The 9,539-nt window shown below is 39.8% G+C and overlaps 1 pseudogene; it reads left to right on the top strand.

Moving 5' to 3' along the window:
- LOC120964527 (uncharacterized) lies at positions 1-7,838 on the top strand (annotated as a pseudogene).
- Positions 7,839-9,539: the final 1,701 nt, after the last annotated feature.

Here is a 9,539-nt window from a genome sequence, read left to right as displayed (position 1 = left end):
ATGAAGATAAGAATTGGTGTCAGCTTCGCATGGACTGAGATCAACCCTTATGACAACATAGTAAACTTCCAATCACCAGACTTCACCACCCTCCTAACTATCATGAACAATGATGGGTACTGGAATGAGGCCGCAGAGCACCGTGACAGCATCGCTCACCTCAAGGATACTGAATTTTCCACTCTCATGCACTTTGTGAACAACCTTGGGCAGCACATCTTTAAAGACAATCCATGCGGTGCACTCAACATGTTGTTGAAAGTGGATGCTGGTCATAAGAATGGTCAACATGCAAGGAACACTAATGAATCTTTGGTTATCGAATTTCTTAAGATTGAATGTGAATGGTTGTGTTTATGTATGGCTTATTTCTATGGTGTACCAAAATGATGAATTTTATTCAATGGGTGTCTTTTGTGGCTGATGTCTCAAATGTGTCATTAAATTCTCGAATTTCTAACTTGATTTAGTATTTAATGCAATAATTTTACATCAAATTCATAGGAAGTACACATAAAAATTTTCCAAACTTTTCTATTGTTTGATAATGAAACTGCCTATGATTATCTAGAGTTTAAATCCTTGGGAAAATTTTCCTGGTAGTCCAGTCCATTAGGGTGTTTCAGCTGCTTAAATCCAAAGTAGACATTATTACATGGCACATCTTAAATCCAAAGTTATCATTATCAAAAGCAACAAAGCAAATAATATGTTCATTTTATTAACTCATGGTCAACCAATTTAACACAATCTAACTAAAAACACTTCAAGGCACCCACCCATTTATGTACTATATCGATGATATAGATGAAGCAACCAAATCCAATCTCTTGCAGCTCGTGAAGCACACAATTGCTTCTTTCCATGAAATCAATGGTAGTTGTCACATAACCAAAGCACCAGAAGGATAGAAGACTGCACAAGTGTAGGTTATGTTGTTTTGAGGAGAGCCAAAATGGTCAAATATATAGTTCATGATGGAGTGAGAACATGAGGCACAATTATGTGAACACAAATCGATATTTCATTTAATGGAGAGTAGACACTATTGAAGTGTATATGTGGATTGGGTAGCCCTTTTCATCACTTCAGACATTTGGTTGCGTTGGCTAGTGCATGAAGCTTGTCATGGTTTTAGAAACTAAGATCTTGAGTTCAAGTCCTGGCTTCACAATTTATCTTAAAAAAATGTTGCCCCCTTTGTCTACAAGTATAGGTCTCTTGAGTCATAGCTCTGAGTCTATTCACGTGTTGACTTCCGTGTCACAAATGAGACGAGGTGTTGAAATGTATGTGTGGATTGCCTAGCCCTTCCCCATATAAGCATTGTTGAGGTGTCAATCTATCGACAACCTAATGGCCTACCCCTAATGGCCCACCAGGGAAATTTATGACGATGATTAAGACTCTACATAGACCATATGAAACTTCCATTCTCCGATAAAAGACCAAAGGTTTGCAATGTTGTATGCCAACTTCCTATGAAGTTCCTCTAAAATCCTTGAATTAAAAATAACCCAAGTTTCAATCTGACAATTTACTGATGCACTTCAGATATAAGCCATACAGAACACCCACTGAATAAAATTCATAGTTTGCTACAAAGTAGAAATAACCCAGACAAAAAAGAAATCATTCACATTGAAACACAAGAAAGTCCATAACCAAATCTTCATCTATGGCCCCTTCCTATTGACAATTCTTCTGACCAGCATCTGCCTTTCAGCAACATGTTTAGCGCGTTGTAGGGATTGTCTTTGATAGTGTGCTTCCCAAGGTTGTCCATGAAATGCATGGTATAGTGGCAAATTCAGTATCCTGGAGGTGAGAGATGCCGCCATGGTCCTCCGCACCCTCATTCTAGTACCATTCACCATTCATGATGTTTAGGAGATTGGGAAGTTAGGTGGTTGGATATTCACGATGTTGTCATAAGGGTTGATCTCATTCCATGAGAACTAGACACCAGTGCTTGCCTGCATTAAGATAATCGTAAAAATCGTGAAGCATTAGCTCAATGCTATGGAGACTCAAAATGATCTATGGAATATAAATTCGGTTCCATAAAAAATGATTGCATTTGAGAATAGCCAACTGGCAATTTTTTATTGAACCTAATTTATATTTCAGTCTGCATTTCTGAATCTCCATAGCACTAACCTGATGCTTCAGGATTTCTGTGATTATCTTAATGCATACAAGCATTGGTGTTGGCTTCTCATGGAATGAGATCAACCCTTATGACAGCATAGTAAACATCCAACCACCGGACTTCACCACCCTCCTAGACATCATGGACAATGAAGGGTATTGGAATGAGGCTGTAGAGCACTGTGGCAGCATCACTCACCTCTAGGATACTGAATTTTCACTCTCATGCACTTCATGAACAACCCTGGGAGCATGTCGTCAAAGACAATCCATGTGGTGCACTCAACATCTTGTTGAAGGTGGATGCAGGTTAGAATAATGGTCAACATGCAAGGTACACCAATGAAGCTTTGGTTATCGACTTTATTGTGCTTAAATGTGAATGGTTCTGTCTTTGTATGGATTGTTTCTATGGTGCAGAAAAATGATGAATTTTATTCAGTGGGTGTCTTTTGTGGCGATGTCTCGAGTGCATCATTAAATTCTCAAATTTGCAACTTGAGTTGGTATTTAATGCAATAATTTTACATGAAATTCATAGGAAGTTCACATAAAACATTGCAAAACTTTGCTCTTTTGTCTACAATGGAGTTTCTATGATTAGCTAGAGTTTTAATCCTCGAGAAATTTATCCTACCATTAGGTTGCTTCAACTACTTAAATCCAAAGTAGACGTTAATGCATGGCACATCTCATATGTAATGAAACACTCAAAATTATACTCCCTCCATTCCTAAATATAGGGTGTATAGCTTTTGGCACGGAAATTAAACTGGAGGGAAAATTTCACAAGTTTTTGGCATGGAAATTAAAGAACGCACATGGAGGATAAAGAGATCTTATAATGTTTGAAAACATGTTTCACTCCTAAGATATCCAACAACAAGAACAACAACAACAACAACAACAACAACAAAGCCTTTAGTCCCAAACAAGTTGGGATAGGCTAGAGGTGAAACCCATAAGATCTCGCGACCAACTCATGGCTCTGGCACATGGATAGCAAGCTTCCACGCACCCCTGTCAAGAGCATGTCCTTTGGTGATACTCCAAAACTTCAGTTCTCTCTTATCGGACTCCTCCCATGTCAAATTTGGTCTACCCCGACCTCTCTTGACATTCTTCGCACGCTTTAGCCATCCGCTATGCACTGGAGCTTCTGGAGGCCTGCGCTGAATATGCCCAAATCATCTCAGACGATGTTGGACAAGTTTCTCTTCAATTGGTGCTACCCCAACTCTATCTTGTATATCATCATTCCGGACTCTATCCTTCATCGTGTGGCCACACATCCATCTCAACATACGCATCTCCGCCACACCTAACTGTTGAACATGTCGCCTTTTAGTCGGCCAACACTCAGTGCCATACAACATTGCGGGTCGATCAACCATCCTGTAGAACTTGCCTTTTAGCTTTTTTGGCACTCTCTTGTCACAGAGAATGCCAGAAGCTTGGCGCCACTTCATTCATCTGGCTTGGATTCGATGGTTCACATCTTCATCAATACCCCCATCCTCATGCACCATTGACTCCAAATATCGAAATGTGTCCTTCTGAGGTACCACCTGCCCATCAAGGCTAACATCCTCCTCCTCACATCTAGTAGTACAGAAATCGCACATCATGTACTCGGTTTTAGTTCTACTAAGCCTAAACCCTTTCGATTCCAAGGTTTGTCTCCATAAATCTAACTTCCTATTTACCCCGGTCCGACAATCGTCAACTAGAAACACATCATCCGCAAAGAGCATACACCATGGGATATCTCCCTGTTTATCCCTTGTGACCTCATCCATCACCAAGGCAAAAAGATAAGGGCTCAAAGTTGACACCTGATTCAGTCCTATCTTAATCGGGAAGTCATCAGTGTCGACATCACTTGTTCGAACACTTGTCACAACATTATCATACATGTCCTTGATGAGGGTAATGTACTTTGCTGGGACTTTGTGTTTCTCCAAGGCCCACCACATGACATTCCGTAGTATCTTATCATAGGACTTCTCCAAGTCAATGAACACCATATGCAAGTCCTTCTTTTGCTCCCTGTATCTCTCCATAAGTTGTCATACCAAGAAAATAGCTTCCATGGTCGACCTCCCAGGCATGAAGCCAAACCGATGTTTGGTCACGCTTGTCATTCTTCTTAAGCGGTGCTGAATGACTCTCTCCCATAACTTCATTGTATGGCTCATCAACTAAATTCCACGGTAATTAGTACAACTCTGAACATCCCCGTTGTTCTTGAAGATTGGTACTAATATACTCCTTCTCCATTTTTCTGGCATCTTGTTTGCCCTAAAAATGAGGTTGAAAAGCTTGGTTAGCCATACTATCGCTTTGTCCCCGAGGCCTTTCCACACCTCAATGGGGATACAATCAGGGCCCATCGCCTTGCGTCCTTTCATCCTTCATAAAGCCTCTTTGACCTCAGACTCCTGGATTCACCGCACAAAATGCATGCTGGCCTATTAATATCCTAAGATATCCACCTCATAGAATATCTTTTACTAACTTATGCATGTGTGCCTATTCATTGGTGTATTTTCGTCACCTTCTATCCAACTAGTGGCAGCGCGATCTATTTGTGTACATCGCAAGCACCAGATAACGATGGTTCAAGATAGGGAGAGGATGATTGCAGCATCGCCAAAAGTAGAAAAGCACAGCTACACCTAGACCTAATTTATGTGATGGCTATATGGAAAGAATGTAATAGAAGAGTATATATTTAGGCAAGCTTTTTTTATGAAATAGCATATATGCGCGCGCGCATACACATACACACAACATGTCCACATATAGTGCATGACATTCCACTCTAACATTCTTGACATGTCCAAAAGAACTTCTAAATCCGAGCCAAAAGAAAAAAAGTTATAGCATTTCATCACCAAACACTATAAAATAATGGCAAGACAATAAGAAAATCTCTAATTACAATAATTGCAAGAAAACACACTGAAATAGTGTATACTTATTTTTCGACTATATAAGAGAATAGTTGTCTGTAATTTAATCCTTCATTTCGTCCAGCGCAGACCTTGGTCGAGCTGATCTATCCTTAATTTTTGCTTCCGAATGGAAGTTAAGTAAATAACAATTGCGCCCTTGTCAAATGTCGTAGAAACGTACTAACATTTTCCTTCCATATGCCTATGCCCCCCAGGTACAATTCATGGGTGTTAGTAAAAACCTGCAGACGAAGTTAGTGGCACGCCTACCGAAGAATCCCCAATAAAGAATCAAAAGGTTGATGGTTGATCTAACACCACATATGCTTCCACGGTGAAGAATGTGCTCGGGTAGATGACAGGGGAATGTCGGTCCCAGTTCTTCGATATTTGACAAAAAGGATGAAGTAGTCATCGACTTAATTTCTTCTCCAGAGCATGAATGATGGATTGATCAACTCGGCCAGTTCTCCTCTAGATGAAATGATGTATGAAGAAGAATGCTATGAACTTCCTTGCAGTTACTGAATAATGATATATTTTTAATTGTCTTGGCATGTTAATTTCGTCTTGCTTGTTGTTGAAATGGTATTAAAAACCTTGTTTTCATTGGGACTTAAACAAGTTATTTTGGAGATATCAAGAATGTTAAATTCTGGAAGGAATGTACTCTCATTGTTCGACATGCTGTTTGTGCATATATGCTTGGCACTTTTTTTGTTTTAGGCAGAGGAATTGACATCATTATTATGGTAAGTGTGCGATGCATGTGAGGGTGTTTCTATTTTCAAGCTAAGTTAAGAATTATTTATTTTCTTTGTAGGCAGAAGCAATGAACATCTCATATTGTAGGCATAATTCTATTTTTGAAATATTTCTTTCAAGTTGTGCCATGTAGGGATGTTTATTTATTACTAGTTTCTTGCAGTTGGTCGGATACTTTTGTGCTCCTTTTGTGTACCAATGCTTCCGTTTTATTGGTGGGCTTTGTAATATTTATAGCAACATTGTCTAGAATTAAGTAACCATGTGTATTTTCTGGGTCAATGCTCACTTTAGCTTGTAGTCTCCTTCCACAACCAAGGTGTCTAGCTTGCATGTGTCTATAAGAGAGCGAAAGTGTTGTTGTTATTTCTCCGGTGCTTCTAGGGTGCTTTCTTATCCCCTCATGCAGAGGTTCACATTTTAGGTATGTAATACACACGTAAAAGGTTTTACAACCATAGTATTGATTACAGAGAGTGATCACTTGAATTACTTCTGATGCAAATTTTAATAGCCTCTAGCATATCTTGGCCTGACCTTCAACCGGCTTGGGAGCTTTGTTAGGATGGGCTGCTATCGAAGGCAGCCTAGATCCTGCAGTCATCCTTGCACTGTATACTGCTGGTATATGCATATCAGGTATTTTTCTAGTGGTGTTCTTTCATATGTAAATTGATTAAAAACATCTTATCGAATGTTCGTCATTTTTGATGGTGGTATCTGAAATTCTGAATACACCCAGGACAAAGAAGATGAGCTCAAAGTAGGTATAAGTCCACAACATTAAGGTTTGGAGATTCGGCAAAGCAATGGATGAGTGCCTTTGGTGCTGCATCAATTGGCAGCTGGGCGCTCAGTGGCTGGCCACACTGCTGATCTTGGTTGATTATCAGACGGCAGAGTGTTCTATGAAGAATAAACTGTTTTTGACATAACATTGACTACATACTTTAATCATGTGGGATAGGATAGAATGGCCCTACTACCCTCTTCTGACAGCCGCAGCTTCACAGTTGGCATGGTAGATTTCAACCGTCGACTTATCTGATCGCGGAGATTGCAACAGAAAGTATGTTTCTTCACATTGAAACCATGGAGATTTAGAACAAATGGTGTGTTCATTGGTTTGTTAATTAGACGTACCATTACTGGAATTTACTGGAATTTTGTTCGGGTGACTTGCATCGTTATACATATGTCTAATCCCTACTCTGCTGGTTTGTCTCAAATAAGTGGTTTGGAGCTCTGGTATTTACTGGAGTTTTGTTCGGTTGACTTGCATCGTTATACATACATGCATACATAGGTATATTTTTCTGTAGGATTTTGATAGTTCTGATAGAACCAGTACATATTTATGACTAGTACGAGAAGGACAACCAGACTATTTTAACCTTGTGATCTGCTAGATGTAGTCTACTACAGACTGAACATCTGCAATTTTTCTCTCTCTCTGCCGTAACATGTGCTTTTCTCAGTTTATTTTTTTTGCGGGGTGAAAGGGAGTTTTATTCCAAAATTATAGGGTTATAATCCCAAGCCAACTGCTCCTCACAACATGGAGGACTCGAGTTCAACCATACTGCAGTACAACACTCGGTACGGCTATAATGTGCCAAGATATGTGCTACCATATGCTGCTCTCTACCAATTTTACAAGGAACAAACTCCCTAACAACCAAGTGAGCTTTAATCTCAGCGCCAAGATGACCATAGGCTGATCTGGATAGTGTGTTACCAGTAAGAGTTGCCAATGCATTTGAAGAATCCGATTGGACCCTCACCGACTTATCTGAATGTTGGATGGCCAAAGCCATGCCTTGCATGATTGCATGCATTTCCGCTTCAAGGGCGTCATTACAATGAAAGATGTACCTATATGCCGCAAAGAACATAGAACCATCATCGTTCCGCGGTACCATTCCGGTAGAAGCGCGCCCGTCCTGGCTCGAAAAAGAACCAGCAACAGAGAGGGCTACCCAACCAGCTGGAGGCCGAGGCCATGGTACAGGTGTTGACAACCTTTTACTACTCACCACACGGCCTTCCTCCGAAATTGGCATCTTCCCTTTTATTATTTCTTCCATAGTAAGATTTCTTGCTAAATGAAGTGACTTGTAATAGCTATCCAAATAGTCAACTGTAGCATGAACCGGGGTCTCACCCTTTCCATGAGTCATGTCGTTCCGTAGCTGCCATATTCGCCAAATGTTCATAATCACCAAGTCCCAGTATGTTCTGAACACTTTAATAGTAGTTGCAAGAGCCAATCCTTCCCTGAATCAATTAGTTGTGCATCATCAGGCAATGGACAAATCTTGCGTGGACCTTCCCAGACTTGCCGAGCATGCATATGCATGCATGTTATAAGGGCATGAAAACTACTATCTTTCTCCTTGCCACTTATAAATCTTCGGAAATGTTAAAAATCTGATGTCATACTTTTGCTAAAAATCTGATGATTAGATTTGCCATGCGAAAAAAATTCCATGCTTGTGTATAAGAATTGCCATATTCTATGGTGAAAATTGTCATGTAGCATAAAAAAATCAACAGAAAAATTGCCATGTTGGAGCATTTTCCTTAATTTACATATTTTTATAAAGTTTAAAGGCTTTTCATAAATTATAGAGATCTTAGAGCAGTTAACTGAATATATGATCATTTCACACAAATTAGGGCATTGTGTGTGAATATTAGAGCATTTCCCTGAATTTAACTTATTACATTGCATTTTTGCTGAATTTATATATAGCTTTTCATTCATTATATATGTTCAAGCAAGCACAAACTAGTGCACTTGCCCTGCCCCAGGCCCCAGCAACATCAACACGCTCTCAGACTCAAGCAGCAGCAACACATCTCAAACTGCTACATCTTCAGTGCCTGCATGCACAAGCTAACAAGTTTAAACCTCCTAAAAAAGATTTGCAACTGTTGATGTTGTGCCATCTTTAGTCCCAACTCAACATCTGCTGTCAGAGAGAGAGATAAAGAGGGGCAAACAGGAGAAGCGATGCATCTTCAGTGCCAACCTATTCCTGTTCACATGTTGTTCTTGTTGTCTAAGATGTAATTGCCCTGTTTTTATGTTCGCCAATGTTGTCACACATCTATGGAAATGCCAGGAATATTTGTTGTTACATTGCTATGAAAATGCCAGAAATATTTTTGCTATATGTACAACATTATCATCTCTCGTCTCCCATATCTGCCCCAATAGCAGCAATCGCTTCATTCTTCTCTTTCCGTTGATCTTGTAGAGCAACAAGAAGCTCTTCTCTTCTTGTCTGTTCTTGAGACCGAGCCAAACAGATCACTAAGAAACATCGTCAATGTCCAATCATGTCATTCAACATACCCACACCCACTGGTATGTTCATTTGTCTGAACAGAAATCAATCAGAACGGACGGGGAGAAAAAAGCAGAAACCCAGAAGATTGTAGCATGTCTGCATTTTTGGCCTCAAACGGCCGCAAGGTCCAAATTAGACTAGGACTTTTAGATGAAATTAGACTAGGATTTGATGGTTTAGAGTGCTAATTTTAGGGAATCAAATGTTAAGTTCCGATTTGGCTAACCTCTACAAGTTCAAGGTTTAAAATGAACCTTACTTGCTAAAACAAAAAGTTGGGTGCAAAGCGTGGCATGTACGTCCATGGCTA

This window comes from Aegilops tauschii, chromosome 5 (assembly GCF_002575655.3).
Source record: "Aegilops tauschii subsp. strangulata cultivar AL8/78 chromosome 5, Aet v6.0, whole genome shotgun sequence".
In the NCBI taxonomy this organism is placed as follows: Eukaryota; Viridiplantae; Streptophyta; class Magnoliopsida; order Poales; family Poaceae; genus Aegilops; species Aegilops tauschii.
Note: the sequence above shows the minus strand (reverse complement) of the source record. Positions and strands in the feature narration are given on the sequence as shown.